The sequence below is a fragment of the Tachyglossus aculeatus genome, chromosome 13 (genome assembly GCF_015852505.1).
Source record: "Tachyglossus aculeatus isolate mTacAcu1 chromosome 13, mTacAcu1.pri, whole genome shotgun sequence".
Lineage (NCBI taxonomy): Eukaryota > Metazoa > Chordata > Mammalia > Monotremata > Tachyglossidae > Tachyglossus > Tachyglossus aculeatus.
The window spans coordinates 6,852,775-6,874,456 of NC_052078.1; the positions used below are offsets into that span (position 1 = coordinate 6,852,775).

Sequence of the window (21,682 nt, forward strand, 5' to 3'; positions counted from 1 at the left end):
TGAGGAGTTTCTGCCTGATGCACAGATTGATTGGTAGCCACTGGAGATTATTGAGGAGGGGAGTAACATACCCAGAGCGTTTCTGGACAAAGACAATCCGGGCAGCAGCATGAAGTATGGATTGAAGTGGGGAGAGACACGAGGATGGGAGATCAGAGAGAAGGCTGATGCAGTAGTCCAGACGGGATAGGATGAGAGCTTGAACGAGCAGGGTAGCAGTATGGATGGAGAGGAAAGGGCGGATCTTGGCAATGTTGCGGAGCTGAGACCGGCAGGTTTTGGTGACGGGTTGGATGTGAGGGGTGAATGAGAGAGCGGAGTCGAGGATGACACCAAGATTGCGGGCTTGTGAGACAGGAAGGATAGTAGTGCCGTCAACAAAGATGGGAAAGTCAGGGAGAGGGCAGGGTTTGGGAGGGAGGACAAGGAACTTTAGTTTCCTCATCTGTAAAATGGGAATAAACATCTGTTCTCCCTCCCGCCTTGTCTGTGAATCCTGTGCAGGACATCGACTATGCCCGATCGATTATCTTATATCTTCCCCAGCACTTAGAACATAGTGCTTGACACATAGAAAGCACTGAATAAGGATCACCATTATGTTGTCTGGAACAGCCGTGACTGGAGACTTGAACTTCTCAATTCATCTTTACCATTAACCATGCTAAGAGGACCGTGTTTGGGGAAAAAAATTTGCAACTTTTCCAGGAGGCAGATTATAATTCTCTCTGGGTCTTTCTACAAGCATTTGTAAAAAGAAAATGTCAGCATGTTTACATATCTCCCCTTGTCAAGCCCTTGTATGCTTACTTAATTTATGATATACGAGTGCTTCCAAGAAACCGTTGCATCACCATCTCTTGCCACTGTCAGGAAACAAAATCAATGTGATGTATTTGTCCGACGATCTGGAGGCTACATTTAGCCACGAGGGCTTGCTATTGTTAGGAAAGCCAATTAGGCGGAAGGTGTGGTGTCTTACCGTCACTGTCGACCTTTGACTTGGGAGTTCTTCTGTGGACCAGCCACCCTGAGAAAGTCTCCATTTTCCCCTGGGCCTGATTTAGCTGGAATTTGCCTGTGAAAATTCCAACATGGTCATGAATAAGCATCACGTTTGCTCACCATAGGACATAAATCAATGGATGAACAGCAAAACATGCAAGGATTGTGTCTCCTAACCCTATCCTACTCTACCGAGTGCATCTATCGGCGATGCAGATTCTAATTTAATTAAGTGGGAGGCGGCCAACTTCTCAGGATTTTGGTATCTGGATGGTGACTAAGTGTCAGAGAATGGACCTAAATATCCAATCAATCTATTGATCAATCAATCAATCATTACTTACTGAGCACTTACTGTGGGCAGGGCACTGTATTAAGCACTTGGGAGAGTACAGTATAACAATATGACAGATATATTATATATATATATAGATAGATAGATAGATATATGACCTGTATATATGTATATATGTTTGTACATATTTATTACTCTATTTATTTATTTGTTTATTTTACTTGTACATATCTATTCTATTTATTTTATTTTGTTAGTATGTTTGGTTTTGTTCTCTGTCTCCCCCTTTTAGACTGTGAGCCCACTGTTGGGTAGGGACTGTCTCTATATGTTGCCAATTTGTACTTCCCAAGCGCTTAGTACAGTGCTCTGCACATAGTAAGCGCTCAATAAATACGATTGATTGATTGATTGATATTCCCTGCCCACAACGAGCTTACAGTCTAGAGGGGGAGAGGGACAATAATATTTACTAACATTAATATTTATTAATATCAGTACTTATTTATTTATCATCATCATCAATCATATTTATTGAGCGCTTACTGTGTGCAGAGCACTATACTAAGTGCTTGGGAAGTACAAGTTGGCAACATATAGAGACAGTCCCTACCCAACAGTGGGCTCACAGTCTAAATTACAGATATGGACATAAGTGCTGTGGGACTTTCCGGGGAAGAATTTATTTATATCAATGTCTGTCTCCCCCCTCTATACTATAAGCTCATGTGGGCATGGAAAGTGTCTGTTCATTGTTATAATGTACTCTCCCAAGTGTTTAGTACAGTGCTTTGCAAACAGTAAGCACTCAATAAATACTATTGAATGAATAAAGGGAGTGTCTGGGGACGCAGAAGGGAGTGGAAGAAAAGGAAAAGAGGGCTCAGTCAGAGGAGGCCTCTTGGAGGAGATGTGCCTTTCAATAAGGCTCTGGAGGTGGGGACAGTAATTGTCTGTTGGGTATGAAAAAGGAGGGTGATCCAGGCCGAAGGCAGGATGCGGGTGAGGGGTCAGCAGCATGATAGATGAGATTGAGGTAGAGTGAGTAGGTTGGCATTAGAGGAGCGAAATATATGGGCCGGGTTGTAGTAGGAGAGTAGTGAGGTGAGGTAGGAGAAGGTAGGTGGTGGAGTGCTCTAAAGCCTATGGTAAGGAGTTTCTGTTTGATGTGGAGGTGGATGGGCCACCACTGGAGATTCTGAAACAGTGCTTGGCACATACTAAGTGCTTAACAAATACCATAAATATTATTATTATTATTACTGAGGAGTGGGGAAGCATGGACTGAATGTTTTTGTAGAAAAATGATGCAGGCAGTAGAGTGAAGTATGGCTGGAGAGGGGAGAGCCAAGGAGGCAGGGAGGTCAGCAAGGAGACTGATACGGTAATCAAGGCAAGATAGGATAAGTGCTAGTTTTCTCAAAGTGTGTTGAATTTTTTGGGGGGGTGTTATTTTAAAAGTGAGGGAGGGGAATCTTTTAGCCTGGTTGAAAAGTAAAGCAAAAGCCACAGAAAGAGTCTGGGGTTTTTTTATTCAGTAACCCAACCACTATAGTTGTCCTTCATACTTGAAGAAGATGCCCAAGGTGGTGACTAAATCATTACTTTTAATGATGCTGTAAAAGCGCCAGGAAACCCTTCTCCTGTGGTAGTAGTAGTGAGATGCAGTAGTTGTGTTTATTGAGCACCCGCTGAGCACTGCATTAAGTGCTGGGATGTACAAAACAAAGACGTCACATGTCAGTAATAATAATGATGGTATTTGTTAAGCGCTTACTATGTGCAAAACACTGTTCTAAGTGCTGGGGACGTTACATGGTGATCAGGTTGTTCCACAGGGGGCTCACAGTTTTAATCCCCATTTTACAGATGAGGCAACTGAGGCCCAGAGAAGTTAAGTGACTTGCCCAAAGTCACCCAGCTGACAGTTGGCAGAGCTGGGATTTGAACCCATGTCCTCTGACTCCAAAGCCTGGCTCTTTCCACTGAGTCGTGCTGCTTCTCCACCCTGCCCACCAGGTACTAAGATTTTACTGGGGGAGACAGACATAAAATAATAATGTTAATAACTGTGGTATTTGTTAAGTACTTCTTATGTGTCAAGCATTGTGCTAAGCACTGGGGTGGATGCCCGAAAATCAGGCAATATTTACAAATCTGAATGACTGATTCCGAGAGTAGAAAATATCGCTGATGGGATATCAAGAGCTTTAAATCACCTGCAGAGGCCAGAGGGAGAGAAGGGAGGAAGCAAAGAGCCCTCTCTGGAAGAAAACTCTTATTTTTGCCTCGCTTGCAATTTCCCACCCAGAATTCCTCTTTCTCCATCTGGTCCCTGGAGTTTCCCCTCTAAGTGGGGCAACTTAGTCCTTCACCTTCTAAGATAGCATGGCTCAATCAATCAATCAATCAATCGTATTTATTGAGCACTTACTGTATGCAGGGCACTGTACTAAGCGCTTGGGAAGTACAAGTTGGCAACATATAGAGACGCTCCCTACCCAACAGTGGGCTCACAGTCTAGAAGGGGGAGACAGAGAACAAAACAAAACATATTAACAAAATAAAATAAATAGAATAGAGCCCGGCTCTGGGAGTCGTAAGGTCAGGGGTTCTAATCCCGGCTCCGCCACCTATCTGCTGTGTAACCTTGGGCAAGTTAATTAACTTCTCTGTGCCTCAGTTTCCTCATCTGTAAAATGGGGATTAAGACTGTGAGCCCTGTGTGGGACAGGAACTGTGTCCAACCCAGTTATCTTGTATCTATCTCAGCGCTTAGAACAGTGCCTGGTGCTTAAGCGCTTAACAAATACCATAATAATAATAATTATTACTTTAGACTGTGAGCCCTTTTAGCCTGTGAGCCCACTGTTGGGTAGGGACTGTCTCTATATGTTGCCAATTTGTACTTCCCAAGCGGTTAGTACAGTGCTCTGCACACAGTAAGCGCTCAATAAATACGATTGATGATTATGATGAATTATTATTATTAGAGATAGAGCAACTCCCAGGACTTCAGCTTACTGACGGGCTTGTTGTTTGGTTCAAGTGACCGAATACATTTAGTGGGTTCTCTGAAGGGTTTCACAGGAGAAAGACCGGTTCTGCTGGTCATAATGTTTTTATTTAGAGAGTTAGATGGATGCTAAAATCAGATGTGCTTAATTTCCTTTTAATATCAAGTATACTGCCATGTTTGTGTTTTACTAATACCTGGCTCCGTATGTGATATCGATACTGAAAAAAGATCAGGTAGCATGAGAAGCAGCATGGCATAGTGGATAGAGCACAGGCCAGGGTGTCAGATGGTCATGGGTTCTAATCCCAGCTTTGCCACATCTGCTGTGTGACCTTGGGCAAGTCACTTCACCTCTCTGCCTCAGTTCCCTCATCTGAAAAAATGGGGATCGCAACTGTGAGCCCCACCTGAGACAGGGATTGTGTCCAACCCAATTTGCTTTTATCCACCCCTGTGCTTAGTACAGTGTCTGTCACACAGTAGATGCTTAATAGATACCGTAATTATTATTATTGCTATTATCAAAACCCTCTTCTATGAGGAGGAGTCTGCTACCCATCAAGAACAGAAGATGCAAAAATATGGATTACCTACATTGTAATTCTGGTGTCTGCTGATTTTTTCCCCTAAAAATCCTTGGACCTGAGACTTCTCTTCTACATTGTATCAAAATCTGTCTAACCAAAAGACTAGAGCTGTTCTTTTCTTTAAATACGGCTAAAATGCAATCCAGTGTTAGCTTTTTGCTTTTGCAGCCTGACTGACTTTGAATCAACTGTATAGAACAGTAAAACCCATTAAAATATAGTGACACGTACAAAGCACTTCAATACAAAGAACTAACAGCATGAGTCAGTACAGTGTAAGTACTGCGGCAGAACCTGAACAGCATGAATCACACCAGAATAAAGATTGCTCTACAAAGTGCTTCGATATAAAGGAGCTTTGAGCATGATTCACTGTCCTTGAAGCACAACAGCATAAAGCAGTATAGGACAAAGCACCTCCACTGAACACGGTGTAATACAGGGTGCTCGAGTCTTTGGCACGGATGTTAACGCAAAAGAGCACAGCAGAAGATATTAATGTGCAGAGCACTCTAATTAAAAGCACTAGCCCGCGTGAATCACACGGGCTCCAAGCCCTATGAAGTTCACGAATTGTGAATCATGGCCTCTAAGAACACGAGCTCCTCATGGCGGAAGACTGGACGGCAAGTTTTCGGCTCCCAATTTGAGGATTAAAACAGGGAGAGATGCTCCTGGCTTTCATCCCCGCTTTCCCCCCCTCGCCAAGCTTTAGGAGCCATGACAGGAAAGGCCTGCCCCATCATGGAGACTCTCCTGCCTCTCTGGTGACACTGCACCATCAGATTTTTCTTTTCCTGTCTGTCAAGCCAACCGTTTCCCTGACATTTCATTATGTGAAAAAGAAGTCTTTCTCACAGTGCTTTTAACCTTGCCTTAGATGAAAATTCTTCCACTTCCTCTGCTAAATCTGTCTCTGAAATATCACTGTGGCTCAGCAGTTGAATGGCCGACTAACGGTGTTGATGTCCTTTCTGTGACAAAATACGGAAAGCAGGGCTACCTCTTTACTCAGCAGTTTCCTAGTCTGCATGGTGACTACATAATTCCAATCAATGGGCAAAGCCACTGTGGTGTTACTTGGTACACTACTGAATAAATGGATTATAATAATTATGGTATTTGTTAAGTGCTTACTCTATGCCAGGCACTGTGCTAAGCGCTGGGGTGGATACAACCAAATTGGGTTGGGCACAGTCCCTGTCCCACTGTGCATATCTATTCTATTTATTTTATTTTGTTGGTATGTTTGGTTTTGTTCTCTGTCTCCCCCTTTTAGACTGTGAGCCCACTGTTGGGTAAGGACTGTCTCTATGTGTTGCCAACTTGTACTTCCCAAGAGCTTAGTACAGTGCTCTGCACACAGTAAGCGCTCAATAAATACAATTGATTGATTGACTTAGGACTTACAGTTTCAATCCCCATTTTATAGATGAGGGTTGGCAAGATTTGGAGTTGGCCTTGGGTCCTGGGGGATGAGGGGCATTATATTGTAAATAATTAGAGAGACTGTGCCAAGCTCTAATCATATTTACTTCATTCATTCATTCATTCGTATTTATTGAGTGCTTAATGTGTGCAGAGCACTGTACTAAGTGCTTGGGAGATTCAATACAACAATAAAGACACATTCCCTGCCCACAATGAGCTTACAGTCTAGAGGGGGAGATGGGCATTGATATAAATAAATAAATGACAGATATGTACATAAGTGCTGTGGGGTGGGAGAGGGGGTGAATACAGGGAGCAAGTCAGGACAACACCCAAGGAGTGGGAGAAGAGGAAAGGAGGGCTTAGTCAGGAGAGGCTGCACTGCATGGCCACGAGTGTTCAAAGGAGCAGTTCCAAAAGAAGTGCATACTGAAATTGGAAGGACAACTACGATAAAGAATGGGTGTGTGTGTGTGTGTGTGTGTGTGTGTGTGTGTGTGTGTGTGTGTTTTGTGGGGTGGGGGGTGGAGAGTATGGCCCAGTGAAAAGAGCATGAGTTTGGGAACCAGGAGTCATGGGTTCTAATCCCATCCCTGTCACAGGCCTCAAGTAAATCACTTAAGTCTCTCCAGGCCTTGGTTTCCATGTGGGTGAGGGATTGCATCCTCCCCAGTACTTAGTACATGGTAAGCACTTGATAAATACTATAATCAATCAATCAATCAATCGTATTTATTGAGCGCTTACTGTGTGCAGAGCACTGTACTAAGGGCTTGGGAAGTACAAGTTGGCAACATATAGAGACAGTCCCTACCCAACAGTGGGCTCACAGTACACTTCATGAATAGCCATTATTTTCTTCATGACTTGTAGTGAAAAGGTGGCAGGACTGGGACTCAGAAGACCTAGGTTCTAATCCTGGCTCCGCCACCTGTCTTATGACCATAGCGTGTCTTTTAACTTGTCTGAATCTCAGTTTCCTCATCTGTAAAACGAAGATTAAATACCTGCTCCCCTTCCCTCTTAGACTGCAAGCCCCTTGGAAGTAGCTTTTTGGCCAGGGGTTGGTTGGGGAGGGCAGGGGGCAGTGCACAAGTGGAATGGGGGGGGACCTGAATCTGTGGGAAGAATTAGGGCTTGGACAATTCACGGTTCCACTTCTGGACCTCTTCAGTGTGTTCTTAAATCAAATTACCAGCCCATAACACTTGGACGCTTTTGCACTGCTACACTCTTATCTTCTCACAGTTCCTAGTAGCCTTTCTAATAACAATGATAATCATAATAAAAATAACAATAATTGAGGTATACATTAAGCACTTACTACATACCCGGCACTGTACTAAATGCTGGGGTGGATATGAGCAAATCGGGTTGGACACAGTCCCTGTCCCACCTGGGGCTCAGGGTCTCGATCCCCATTTTACAGATGAGGTAACTGAGGCACAGAGAAGTGAAGTGACTTGCCCAAGGTCACACAGCAGACAAATGTCGGAGCCAGGATGACCTACCTTCCCGAATATTTAAACACTAACTCATATGCATATCCACCTCTCCTTCATCCCCCTTATCTTATGCCGTCTAGACTTCGCCGACCCATGCAATATTGCAACCTCCGTCTGCAATAGTTCTGGTAACGTATCCAAAGAGTTTTCTTGGTAAAAATACAGAAGCGGTTTACCATTGCTTCCTTCCGCACAGTAAACTCGAGTCTCCGCCCTCGACTCTCTCCCATGCTGCTGCTGCCCAGCCCAGGGAGTTTCGACTTATAGCAGATTGCCTTCCACTCGCTAGCCACTGCCCAAGCTAGGAATGGAATGGATATGCTTCTGCTTTACTCTCCCTCCCATAGTCAAGACTGGTAGAATACTGGAAACCCTCCAGGTGCAACTCTGAGAAGGAGTCATATTGTTATTATTTCAGTATCTGTCTCCTTTGTTAGATTTTAAACCCCTTGAGGGCAGGGATAGCACCTCCTAATTCTATTGTACTCTCCTGAGTGCTTAGTACAGTGCTCTGCACACAGTAAGCGCTCAATAAATACGATTGATGATGATGATGACAGTAGGTTTGTAATAAATGCCACTGACTGATTGTACGCTTCCTCGGGTCCAGGAAAAAGCAGTCCACCCTGGGCGATTGAAAGAGATCACCAGTTCTGCCCTCACTCTTCTTCCTCTAATAATAATAATGGGACCTTCTCCTCTAGACTGTGAGCTCGTTGTGGGCAGGGAATGTGTCTGTTCTTGCACTGTACTCTTCCAAGCGCTTAATCAGTGCTTTGCACACAGTAAGCGCTCAATAAATACAATTGAATGAATGAATCAGTAATAATCACTGTGGTATTTGTTAAGCGCTCACTATGTGCCAGGCACTGTATTTAGCACTGGATGGATACAAGCAAATCGGATTGGACCCACATGGGGCTCACAGTCTTAATCCCCATTTCACAGATGAAGTAACTGACACACAGAGAAGTGGCTTGCCCAGGGTCATACAGCAGACAGGTGGCAGAGCCAGGATTAGAACCCAGGTCCTTCCGCCCCCTCGGCGAAGGGAGCCAGGCCAAAGGGCGCCGCTGGGAGGCCTATCTGTTCCCAGTGGAAAACAGAAGGTGCACACAGATCCCTTGATTCACAGCGGTGAAACTCTGCCCACTTTTCAATGTGACTCAGAGATAGGGTGATCCCGGGCAGAGCCAATCACTTCAGCAGCCCCTTTGTTTTTTTTTCGTATTTAGCAGCACCTGCGGTGATGGATAATCTGCTTACTCCTATCTGTTTTCCATTGCATAAGTCTCCGCTCGACCTCCCAGAGAAAATGAAAAACACAAAAGGGTCAACTGGGGAAAGAGAAAATTGGCAACAAATGAGATTTCAAAGTTTCCTGCCAATCCATGCCCGGCGATCAGGAGACCCAAGGCTCCCCCATGCCCAGAGATCATGCTAGGCCCCGGCCCCTTGAGTGAAGTCATGCAAGTGGATGAACAGGGCAGACACTTGCACAGAAAGAATGATTCGCTCTGCTGATTCCCCCGACGAACAAGAGCCCGGCGTCTAGAAATCACAAAAAGCTAAGCTGGATCGTCCCTGCGGTGCCTGCTTCACAGTTTTGCCTGTTCCCACCCAAGAAATAAAAAGAACCACAATAAATCCACCTGGGGCAGAACTTCCTAAATAACAGAGAAAAGCTTTGGAAACACTGTGCTGAAAACGCGCTCCCTCGGACTCCCACCCATTACAACGGCGACCAGAGATGTCGGGAAGAACGGTGTGTGATTTCTTGCTTTAACCTTTACTCCGCATGTGAACGCTCCCATGGGTTTCTGTAAAGTTGCTGACCATATCGGAAATGTGATAGCATTAACAAAGCTGTCACCGTGAACCCAGAAGCAGTTGCAAAATTAATTTTTCCTTCATTAAGCCTATCCTAATTTGCATGATTAAAATGTCAGGCCAGATCAACACATGTGGCTCTAAAATGAACCGATGAACACAAATGCCACCCACTGCGCAGGAATTAAAAGGCAAATAAGTGTCCTGCCACAGGTAAACGGCCATGTGAGGGTGTACTCACCCCAACAATCCTTTATCCCAACTGGCTGAAATATTGCTTTTCTCTCTAGTCAGTCAGTCTTATTTACTGAGTGCTTACTGTTTGCAGGGCACTGTACTAAGCACTTAGGAGAGAACAATGTAACAATAAACTGGCACCTTGCCTGCCCACATCGAGCTTACAGTCTAGAGGAGGAGACAGACATTAATATAAATAAATAAATTACAGACATGTCCATTAGTGCTGGAGGTGAGCGTGTAGACACAGATTAGCTCCTAGCGCTTCTAATTGTCTTAATGGGGGACTGAAGTGCTGGTAATGATGGGTCCTCTCCTCTCCTGGCTCCACATCCCCCCGCCTTACCTCATTCCCCTCCCCACAGCACCTGTATATATGTATATATGTTTGTACGTATTTAATACTCTATTTATTTATTTTATTTGTACATGTTTATTCTATTTATTTTATTTTGTTAATTTGTTTTGTTTTGTTCTCTGTCTCCCCCTTCTAGACTGTGAGCCCACTGTTGGGTAGGGACCGTCTCTATATGTTGCCAACTTGGACTTCCCAAGCGCTTAGTACAGTGCTCTGCACACAGTAAGCACTCAATAAATACGATTGAATGAATGAATGAATGAATGAACTCCAGCCATTAAGCTGTACAAAGGCAACACTCCTTAAAAGTGGAGAGGGGGTCCTCTCAGCAGGTGGTGTTAGCTGGGGCTGCCTCATTTTCTGGCAAATAGAGTTGGAGCTTGACGGGTTGCCTTCAAGGGGCTCTGAGTCACAGAGCAATTTGGTCCTCACGCTTTCAGATGCTGCTTTCCTCCCCAGTGGAATAGGCACGGACCCAGAAGAGAAGTGAAAGGAGAAAGCCTAGGGACCTTCCCCAAATAATTACTCGGTTTTGACCTAAATGGCGCATCTCAGCTCTGAGAAGGCCTGCCCTTGCTGAAGGTCGGGATTAAAGTGGATCGGCAGATCTCAGGTGAGAGGAGACGCAAAGCATTCACCCAATTGGCCATTGCTGTGGTTTGCTGTTTCAGAAGCAGGAATGTGTCTGCTTATTGTTATACTATACTTGCCTAAGTGCTTAGTACAGTGCTCTGCACATAGTGAGAGCTCAATAAATACGATTGAATGAATGAATGAATGAATGAAAGTCAGGCACACTGCCAGACACCAAGCAAATGATGGAGATTCTGCAAAATTCAAGTCACCAATCTTTCAACTGGATTTACTGAGCATTTGCAGTGTACTGAGTGCTTAAGTCATACAAGAACCTCAAAGAGAACCATAGGACCTGGGTTTAAATTGGGCATGATTTAATTAGGGTACTTATTCAGCACCTACTTATGCTTTATTCATTTATTCATTCATTCATTAATTCAATTGCATTTATGGAGCACTTGCCATTTGCAGAATGCTAAGCACTTGGGAAAGTACACTATAACAATAAACACACACATTTCCTGCTTACAACAAGTTTACAGTCCAGAGGGGGATGTCCAAGCACTGGGTTATCAATGTCCAAGCACCAGATTAAGCGGTGAGTTGAACGCAAAAAGATCTGGAAGGTGGCAGTGGTGCCTGCTTTCCCTCTCTTTGAGATTGTGAGCCCTGCGTGGGACAGAGAGACTACGTTCAGTACCTACGACAGTGCTTGGCACCCAAGAAACACTTACTAAACACCATCACTAAAACTATGTAAAAAAGCAAGCCAAGGCATGCCTAGAGCTGAGAAAACTATTATGAAATGTGTGAAAGGTCTCCTGATGTACAGGAGGTGAGGAACAGGGCCGATAGCTTGAAAACACTCCGGGGGCAACTGCCAACATATTTGAACCACAGAAGGAATCTGGCCACAGGGAAAGGGTGAGAATAAAAAGCGGGGAAATCAATCAATCAATCAATCATATTTATTGAGCGCTTACTGTGTGCAGAGCACTGTACTAAGCGCTTGCCCCTAGAACTGACACGTCAAGAGATATCCACTGGGCTCTAAGAGAAGCATTATGGTCTATGAGAAGCAGCATGGCCTAGTGAGCAGAGCACGGGCCTGCGAGTCAGGAGGTCATGGATTCTAATCCTGCCTCTGCCACTCGTCAGCTGTGTGACCTTGGGCAAGTCACTTCACTTCTCTGTGCCTCAGCTGCCTCATCTGTAAAATAGTGATTAAGACTGTGAGTCCCACGGGGACAGGGACTGTGTCTAACCTGATTATAGCTTGGGAGAGTACAAGATAACAACAAACAGAAGCATTCCTGCCCACAGTGAGCTCGCAGTCTAGAGGTTAGTCACAGTTAGTCAGGTTAGGGCTCACACTCTTAATCCCCATTTTACAGCGTGGCTCAGTGGAAAGAGCACAGGTTTTGGAGTCAGAGGTCATGGGTTCAAATCCCGGCTCTGCCAACTGTCAGCTGTGTGACTTTGGGCAAGTCACTTAACTTCTCTGTGCCTCAGTTCCCTCATCTGTAAAATGGGGATTAAGACTGTGAGCCCTTGGTGGGACAATCTGATCACCTTGTATCCCCCCAGTGCTTAGAACAGTGCTTTTCACATAGTAAGCACTTAACAAATACCATCATTATTTTCCAGATGAGGTAACCGAGGCCCAGAGAATTGAAGTGACTTCCCCAAGGTCACACAGCAGACACATGGCAGAGGTGGGATTAGAATCCATGACCTCCCGACTCCCAGGCCCATGGTCTATCCACTGAGCCACGCTGCTCCAGCTTTGTGGCGTCCCAAGAGACCTGGCCCAGGAGGGTGTAGCACGGAGCTCACCCAAACCCTTCTTGGGCACTGATACCATTGTGTGGGCAGCAGCAGTGGCTCCCACCCCAGTTTTAGGGAATCCCTCCCCAAGCTCATCCAGTTTATTTCAAATTCGTCAACCCGGGCTGCAGTCCCTGCAAACGAGTTTCATCGTTGTTGGTCTCTCAGCTCCCCACTCCCACTTTGTCCCCTTACCTGCCCACAGTGTCCCACATTTGGGCGTCACAACAGGCGAAGGCTCAGAAGCCCCGTCCTCCCCTTCCCGTTCCACCCCCTAGTCTTCTATCCTCCCTCCCCTCCACCCACTCTGCTGCAGATTCCCTCTTATATCTTCTAACAAAAATAATAATAATAATAATTACAGTATTTATTAAGCACTTACTATGTGCCAGCACTGTTCTAAGCTCTGGGGCAGATACAAGGTAATCCAACTGTAAGCTCATTGTGGGCAGGGAATATCACTTTTACTGTTGCATCGTGCTTTCTCAAGCACTTAGTACAGTGCTCTGCACACAGTAAGCGCTCAATAAATACAGTTGAATGAATGAATATAAGCTCATTATCACTATATCCCGAAGTTTAGCATCCACGATGGCTGATTCCTTCTCCACAGTCACTCCGACAGCACTTTACCCCGTGATCTGAATGTGCCGGTGTCAGAACACTTCAGGGGCACCAAGCCCCAGGGCTCTGACTGATGGTGCTCTAGAAAAGCAGCAGCATGGGAGCAGAAAAGGAACACGGGAAAAGGACGAGAGAGGAGTAGTCTCTCTCCCCTTGGGCACCTGAATGCAGGGGGGATATGGGGAAGGGAGGGGGCAGGAGAGGGATGGTAGAGCACTTCCTAATAAAGTAATTTAAATTCATGAGAAAAAGGGAAATCGTTTTTGGATAAAGCAATTAAAATCATGAAGAGCATTCCAAAGCCCGGGAAGTACCATCCCTTCTTTAGGGATCTTTAAAAAGGGGACTGAGGTGTGTCTGTCTGGTCCAGGCAGGGGGATGGACAGAATGCTCTCCAAAGCCCCTTCCTGACTGAGGATTCAATGACTCGTTACAGGCAAGGAACGCGTCTGCTGATTCTGTTGTACTGTTCTCTCCCAAACACTTAGGACAGTGCTCTGTACATAGTGAGCGCTCAATAAATACCACTGATTGATTGACTTCCCACATCCGCCTGGCAGTTTTGGAGCTCTTTGAGCCCCACGAAGGTGAGGATAATGCAGGTAGTGGGAAGCAGCCAAATCTGGTTGACATCCCACATTTCAACCAACCTTCCTTCTTGCCCCTGAGAGCCAGGGAGAGGATGAAGCCCTCTTACTTCCCCACTAGCAGAAGCCCTTATCTTGCTATGCTGGTAGCAGCTTCTCCATAATCCCCACTAATCTGCACTCAAACCATGTTTCGGGAGCTGCAGTCAGATCTATAATAATAATAATCATAATCAAGGTACATATTAAGTGCCTGTTACTCTATTTATTTATTTATTTATTTTACTTGTACATATCTATTCTATTTATTTTATTTTGTTAGTATGTTTGGTTTTGTTCTCTGTCTCCCCCTTTTAGACTGCGAGCCCACTCTTGGGTAGGGACTATCTCTATATGTTGCCAACTTGGACTTCCCAAGCGCTTAGTACAGTGCTCTGCACACAGTAAGCACTCAATAAATTCGATTGATTGATTGATTGATTATAAGAGAAGCAGCATGGCATAGTGGATAGAGCACAGGCCTGGAATCAAAAGGTCATGGGTTCTAATCCCAGCTCCACTACTTGCATGCTTTGTGACCTTGGGCAAGTCGCTTCTCTTCTCTGCCTCAGTTACCTCATCTCTAAAATGGGATTGAGACTGCGAACCCCACACGGGACAGAGACTGTGTCCAACTTAGTTTGCTTGTATTCTCCTCAGTTCTTAGTACAGTGCCTGCCGCATAGTAAGCGCTCAACAAATACCGTTATTATTTTCATTTTTATCATTATTATGTACCAAGTATTGCGTTAAGCGTTGGGGCAGGTACGGAATAATCAGCTCGGACTAAGTCTCTGCCCCACATGGGGCTCACAGTCTAAGCAGGAGAGAGAATAGAAACCCTCCTCTATAGATGAGGAAACTGAGGCCCAGAGAAGTGAAGTAACTTGCCCCAGGTCACCCAGCAGTCAAGTGGCAGAGCTGAGAATAGAGACTAGGACCTGGGACTCCCAAGCCTGGGCTCTTTCCACCAGGCCACGCTGCTTGATTGCTCTACTACAACCCAATCGTTCCCATGCGTTCTTCTGAACCTCAGACAGAAAATTTCCTGGAAACTCAGGGTCAGGAACAAGCCATCTGCTTCTCCTCTCTAACATAGAGACAAAGGCTATTCTTAAATCAAGTAATATTACATCAGCAGAACCTCCACGCAAGGACAAACCCGGTTTTTTAAAGACATCAAGAGGGTATTTGCTTCTGCTGGGACTTAAGCAGTCAGTGAGACCATTATGCAAGCACTCAATCGTGTGATGTTCCATGACATTTTACTTATTGACATTATTAGTAGTAATGATAATAATAATAATAATGGCATTTGTTAAGCACTTACTATGTGCAAAGCACTGTTCTAAGCACTGGGGAGGATACAAGGTGATCAGGTTGTCCCACGTGGGGCTCACAGTCTTCATCCCCATTTTACAGATGAGGTAACTGAGGCCCAGAGAAGTGAAGTGACTTTCCCAAGGTCACACAGCTGACGAGTGGCGGAGCCGGGATTCAAACCCATGACCTCTGACTCCCAAGCCCGTGCACTTTCCACTGAGCCACGCTGCTTCTAATAGGCTCAGTCCTCCCCTTCATCCCAGAAGAGTGATCACCTGCACAAGGATCTCCCATGTCCACTTCCCAGATTTTTCCCACACTTCAGTTTAAGCACAGGTGCAAATGGCCACAGCAGGCCATTCTGGATACTGCCTTCCTAGCAGAGCATGGGGGGCATCTGACTGTAAGCTTGTTGTGGGCAGGGAATGTGTCTGTTTATTGTTATATTGAACTCTCCCAAGTGATTAATACAGTCCTCTGCATACAGTAAGGGCTCAATAAATACGATTGACCAACTGACTCATCTCTGGGCATGCAGTCTACTGACATGAAGCATCATCCATGAGCAGCTTTCATTTCTCTTTTTCAAAAAAGTCCGCATTGGTTCAAATCATACCATGGTATCTGATGGCCTACCTGTAATTTATTTATATTAATGTTTGTCTCCCCCTCTAGTCTGTAAGCTCATTGTGGGAAGGGTCTGTGTCTGTTTAGTGATATACTGTACTCTCCCAAGTGCTTAGTACAGTGCTCTGCATACAGTAAACACTCAATAAATACAACTGAATGAATGAATGAATGAATGGTATTCTGCTTGCCACGTTTCCCAAAATACCACTGTCGTGTCCTCTCCCGGTTCTGCATTGGGATAAGAGATGACCCCAGGCTGGTCTGAACCCCTGTGCACTGCCACTGGGAAGAGAGACCCTGAACTCCCAAGATCAATCAGTAGTACTTCTTTTTTTTTTAATGGTATTTGTTAAGTGCTTACTATGTTCCAGTCACTTTACTAACTGCTGAAGTTAATCAGGTTGGACACAGTCCCTGTCCCGCATGGGGCTCTTAGTCTGAATCTCCATTTTGCAGATGAGCTAACCGAAGCCCAGAGAAGTGAAGCGCCTTGCCCCAAGGTCACACAGCACACAAGTGGCAGAACTGGGATTATGACTTGGTCCTTCTGATCCCAGGCCTGTGCTCTATCCACTAAGCCATACTGCTTCCTGGGCTCTTAACAGTGTGCAGAGCAATGTGTAGTATTAAGTGCGCCGGAAAGCACAACTGAAGCAAGAGATACATTCCCCTCCCACAGTGAGCTTACTCTCTATCTGTAACCCTAGCCCAGCCCACGCCACCCAACCCAAAAACATAACCCTCCCAGAGATTGCTGGTCTGTGGTGTGCAGTTCTTCCCTGTGGGCCAGGGCTTGGTTTCTTTACTTGCAAGAGTGGCACTGCTCTTACTACACCCTGGACCTGGCAATTCGATACTGTCCTCACGTGACAGGGAAGTCAAGGAGAGTTGAGCCAGGGGCAGAGCCAGGATCGTCCAAGAGCCAACCTTTCCAACCTTTATACCTGTAACCGTTGAGATTCCAAGGCTGCTCCTTCTACAACCCCTCCCACCCCATAAGGGCACGGGCTGGAGAGGGAGAGAGGGAGGAAACCGTACCTCGTTCTCGCCTGTCCCGCCATTGACCCCCGGCCCACGTCATCCCCCGGGCCTGGAATGCCCTCCCTCTGCCCATCCGCCAAGCTAGCTCTCTTCCTCCCTTCAAGGCCCTACTGAGAGCTCACCTCCTCCAGGAGGCCTTCCCAGACTGAGCCCCTTCCTTCCTCTCCCCCTCGTCCCCCTCTCCATCCCCCCATCTTACCTCCTTCCCTTCCCCACAGCACCTGTATATATGTATATATGTTTGTACATATTTATTACTCTATTTATTTATTTATTTTACTTGTACATATCTATTCTATTTATTTTATTTTGTTAGTATGTTTGGTTTTGTTCTCTGTCTCCCCCTTCTAGACTGTGAGCCCACTGTTGGGTAGGGACTGTCTCTATATGTTGCCAATTTGTACTTCCCAAGCGCTTAGTACAGTGTTCTGCACATAGTAAGCACTCAATAAATATGATTGAGGAGGAGGAGGAGGAGGAGGAAAGCTTGGCCTGTGTAAGCCTGTACTGGGCAACTAGAGGGAATTTATGGAGAGGAGAAAAATTCCCATTCTCACTGTGGGAAGGGTCTGTGTCTGTTTAGTGATACATCACGGCTCCCACCCATCTCTTGCACCTAGCTTCCTATCAAAAGGAACTGGGACCCTTGGGAAAATGGAGCTATCTCAGCACTTACTACAGTGCTTTGCGCTCAGTAAGTACTGGAGAAGCAGCATGGCGTAGTAGCTAGAGCAGGGGCCTGGAAGGTCATTTGTTCTCTGTCTCCCCCTTTTAGACTGTGAGCCCACTGTTGGGTAGGGACCGTCTCTATATGTTGCCAACTTGGACTTCCCAAGCGCTTAGTACAGTGCTCTGCACACAGTAAGCGCTCAATAAATACGATTGATTGATTGATTGATTCTAATCCTGGTTCCGCCACTGGTCTGCTGTAGACTATAGACTGGGGCAAGGCACTTCACTTCTCTGGGCCTAAGTTACCTCATCTGTAAAATGGGGGTTGAGACTGTGAGCTCCACATGGGACAGGGATGTGCGACAACAAAAACTCTCGAAGGAACAACCACAGTATAAATCCTCTGGTAATCCCAAGCCCTCCGCTGAGCACTGGGAAAAATAAAAGGAAATGAAACCAGGCAGTCCCTGTCCCCATCCTAAGAGACAGCACCTGTATATATTTATATATGTTTGTACATATTTATTACTCTATTTTACTTGTACATATTTATTCTATTTATTTTATTTTGTTAATATGTTTTATTTTGTTGTCTGTCTCCCCCTTCTAGACTGTGAGCCCACTGTTGGGTAGGGACCATCTCTATATGTTGCCAACTTGTACTTCCCAAGCGCTTAGTACAGTGCTCTGCACACAGTAAGCACTCAATAAATACGATTGAATGAATGAATGAATGAATTTGCTTGTATCTACCCCATTGCTTAGTACAGTGCCTGGCACATAGCACTTAACAAATACCATAATTATTATTAAGTGCCTAGTACAGTGCTCTGCACAAAGTAAGCACTCAATAAATACAATTGAATCATCATCATCATCAATCGTATTTATCGAGCGCTTACTATGTGCAGAGCACTGTACTAAGCACTTGGGAAGTACAAATTGGCAACATATAGAGACAGTCCCTACCCAACAGTGGGCTCACAGTCTAAAAGGGGAATGAATGAATTGAATGAACTTAATACCATCATTACCAGAGTCCAGTAAGTAATATCCAGTTTTTAAAAATCTGCAGATGGATTGTTTATAGAATTTTATCTGGCTAGACAATTGTTATTATTATTTCTATGGTAGTTGTCAAGCTTACTATGTGTCAAGCATTATACTGCGATACAAGGTAAGCAGGTCGGACCTGGGGCCTGTCCTACATGGGGCTCACTGCCTAAGCAGGAGGCAGAACTGGTCTTGAATCCCCATTTTACAGATAAAGAAACTAAGGCACAGAGAAGTGCCTTGCCCAAGGTAACACAGCAGGCTCCACAGGCTGAGCTGGGATATATCAGGGAAGTAAAATTTAAAAATAAATAAGTAAAACAGGGAAGAGAGAATTTCTAAAACTGTAAGAACAAAAGAGCAACGTTTTCAATTCCCATTACACAAAACACCTTAACATATGTGTAATGGACACAGTTATCCCAAAATGACTGACCCCTGTAACACATACGATTATTTGCCAAGCCAAATCCTGTAAAACCATTTCATTTTCACGTCTTTCAGTAGTTCACGTTCCCCTCCCAAGACACAGCTGTGACCTCAGTTTTCCCCTCGAGGCACACCTGCTAACTTCAGTCATGTTTCTTGGTTTTACGGCTTAGAAAATACTCAAAATGTAAAATGAAAGTTTGAAAATCCATTTAAAACTGGCACTTAAAGTTAATGAGAAACCTGAATTCGATGGGTCTTGAGGGGAGAGGGAGGGAGAGAGGAAGGGAGAGAGAGCAAAGAGGGAGCAGAAAGAGAGTAAATGACTCCACTATTTTTGCGGCTCAATCAATCAATCAGTGGTATTTATTGAGGGCTTACTCTTCGTATGCAGAGCACCATACTAAGAGCTTGGAAGAGTACAAGTACAGTTAATAATAACAATAAAAATTGTGGTATTTGTTAAGTACTTAACTATGTGCCAGGCACTGCACTAAACTTCCGGCTCTGCCAGTTGTCAGCTGTGTGACTTTGGGCAAGTCACTTCACTTCTCTGGGCCTCAGTTGCCTCATCTGTAAATGGGGATTAAGACTGTGAGCCCCCCGTGGGAAAACCTGATCATCTTGTAACCTCCCCAGCACTTAGAACAGTGCTTTGCACATAGTAAGCGCTTAATAAATGCCATTATTATTATTATTATTATTATTATTGTCCGGCCTGGAAATCAACCAATCAATGGTACTTACTGAGTGCTAACTCGGTGCAGAGCACAGTACTAAGCGCTTGACAGAGTACAATGCAACAAAATTGGTGAACATGTCCCCTGCCCGCAATGAGTTCACAGTCTAGATTTTAGGGAAAAGCAAGGGAAGACGTATGGGATGGAAAGTCTGCTCTTTAATACTAATTAATACTAATTGTGGTATTTGTTAAGTGCTTATTATGTGCCAGGCACTGTACTAAGTGCTTTAAGCAGCCTTCCTTCTCCCCCAAGTCCAAAAAACCGACAAGATCCTGTACATTCTCCCATTAGACAGAGAGCTCCATGTGGGACAGGGATTGTGTCTGATCTGGTTGAATTGTATCTCCCCGGGGCGCTTAGTGTAGTGATTGGCACTTAGTAAGCACTTAACAAACATTATTATAATTACTACTATTAGACCCTGTTCACACCAAGTTGGTTGCCTGGGTCCTAAATCCTCCTTCCTAGAGTAAGAACGAGACTAGTAGTGACCCTCCAATCAATCTGCTAGCCAAGCAGTAGTATTTACTGAGAACAAATCACTGTATTAAACACTTGATAGAATACAAGACTCATTTCCTGCTCTCGTGGGTCTTACAACCTAACAGGGAGACAGATAAAAAATATTCCCAGCTAAAGGAAGGAACAAGGATCAGAGGGAAGCAAGACAACGTACAGGATGAAAGAGGTGGAAAATAGATGAATATATAAAAATATACCTAGATACCAGAGGAAAGGAGTGACCATGGAAGTGCTAATGGCGGCACTTTGGGTGGTTGACCCGACAAGGGTGTTGGGAATGTATCCGGGAAGGCTTCCTGGAGGAGTCAACACAGACTGCTTTGGGAGAGTAAGTTGGCATGGTGTCATGCTGCTTTAGGTCAGTCACATCGAGAACTCTTGGCTTAGTTGTTCCGTGTGCTAGGATGTTTATCCTATCTCTCTTCTCTGAAAGATTGGTGTTAGTCAATAATACTGCCGTTGGCAAATAAACTCGAAGTGGGAGGGTGATAGTTGGCAGCTCTGTTGCTGATTTCATCATGTTATCCCTCATGAGGGAGATAAGTTGAAGATGGAATAAAAATGGGGAGGTTGGGGGGTGGGAGGCGGGGACCATGCGGGGAGGAGAAAAATAGAAAAGAATTGGACAAGGGAGGGTGGGAGGGATGAGAGAGGTGGAGAGAGGAGGAGTCAGGAGTGTGGCAGAGGGACCTGTGGAAGAGTGGGGATAAGGAGGATAGGGGTTTCTTGCTTGTAGGAGTATTAAAATGGGGCAAGGTAACAAAAAAATAGAGAAGATAAGAAAAACTGGGGATGGGGAGTTACTGGGCAGTAGCGTGGCCTGGTGGGAAAAGATCACAGGCCTGGGGTTCAGAAGACCTAAATTTTAATCCCCACTCTACCACTTCCCTGCTGTGTGGTCTTGGGTAAGTCACTTCACTTCTCTGTGCCTCAGTTACCTCATCTGTAAAATGGAGATGAGGACTGTGAGCCCTACATCATCAATCGTATTTATTGAGCGCTTACTGTGTGCAGAGCACTGTACTAAGCGCTTGGGAAGTACAAGTTTGCAACATATAGAGACGGTCCCTGCCGACGTGGACTGGGTCCAACCTTGTATCTACCCAAGCACTTAGTACAGGGCTGGTACATAGTAAGCACTTAATAAAAACCATTTAAAAAAGTCAGATATTCCTATTATATTTGTTTGGCTCACTTTCAAAAAGTGAAACCAAAATTGAATTTTAAGGGGAAATAGAATTTTTTAAAGAGTTTTTTAGGTTGCTCTATTCCTATAAATAGTGACTATTAGTAGTAGTGGTGGTAATATTTACTAAACGTTTACTATGTGCAAAGCACTGTACTAAGCT

General features: G+C 44.9%; 1 long non-coding RNA gene and 1 other non-coding gene across 3 annotated transcripts in view; both read right to left on the bottom strand.

Annotated features, from left to right (window-relative positions):
- Nucleotides 1-21,682, bottom strand: part of LOC119936396 — a 94,643-nt gene that overhangs the window by 66,630 nt on the left and 6,331 nt on the right. The window contains exons 3-4 of one of the 2 annotated variants that reach the window (XR_005453728.1): nt 983-1,078; nt 735-866 (exon numbers count right to left, since the gene is read on the bottom strand). This is a non-coding gene — a long non-coding RNA (uncharacterized LOC119936396). Of the gene's footprint in view, nt 1-734; nt 867-982; nt 1,079-21,682 lie in introns of those variants that run through there. The other variant, XR_005453729.1, reaches the window with a different exon arrangement.
- On the bottom strand, nt 8,102-8,239 carry LOC119936428. The gene has a single exon (XR_005453756.1). It is a non-coding gene; the product is annotated as a small nucleolar RNA SNORA7 (small nucleolar RNA).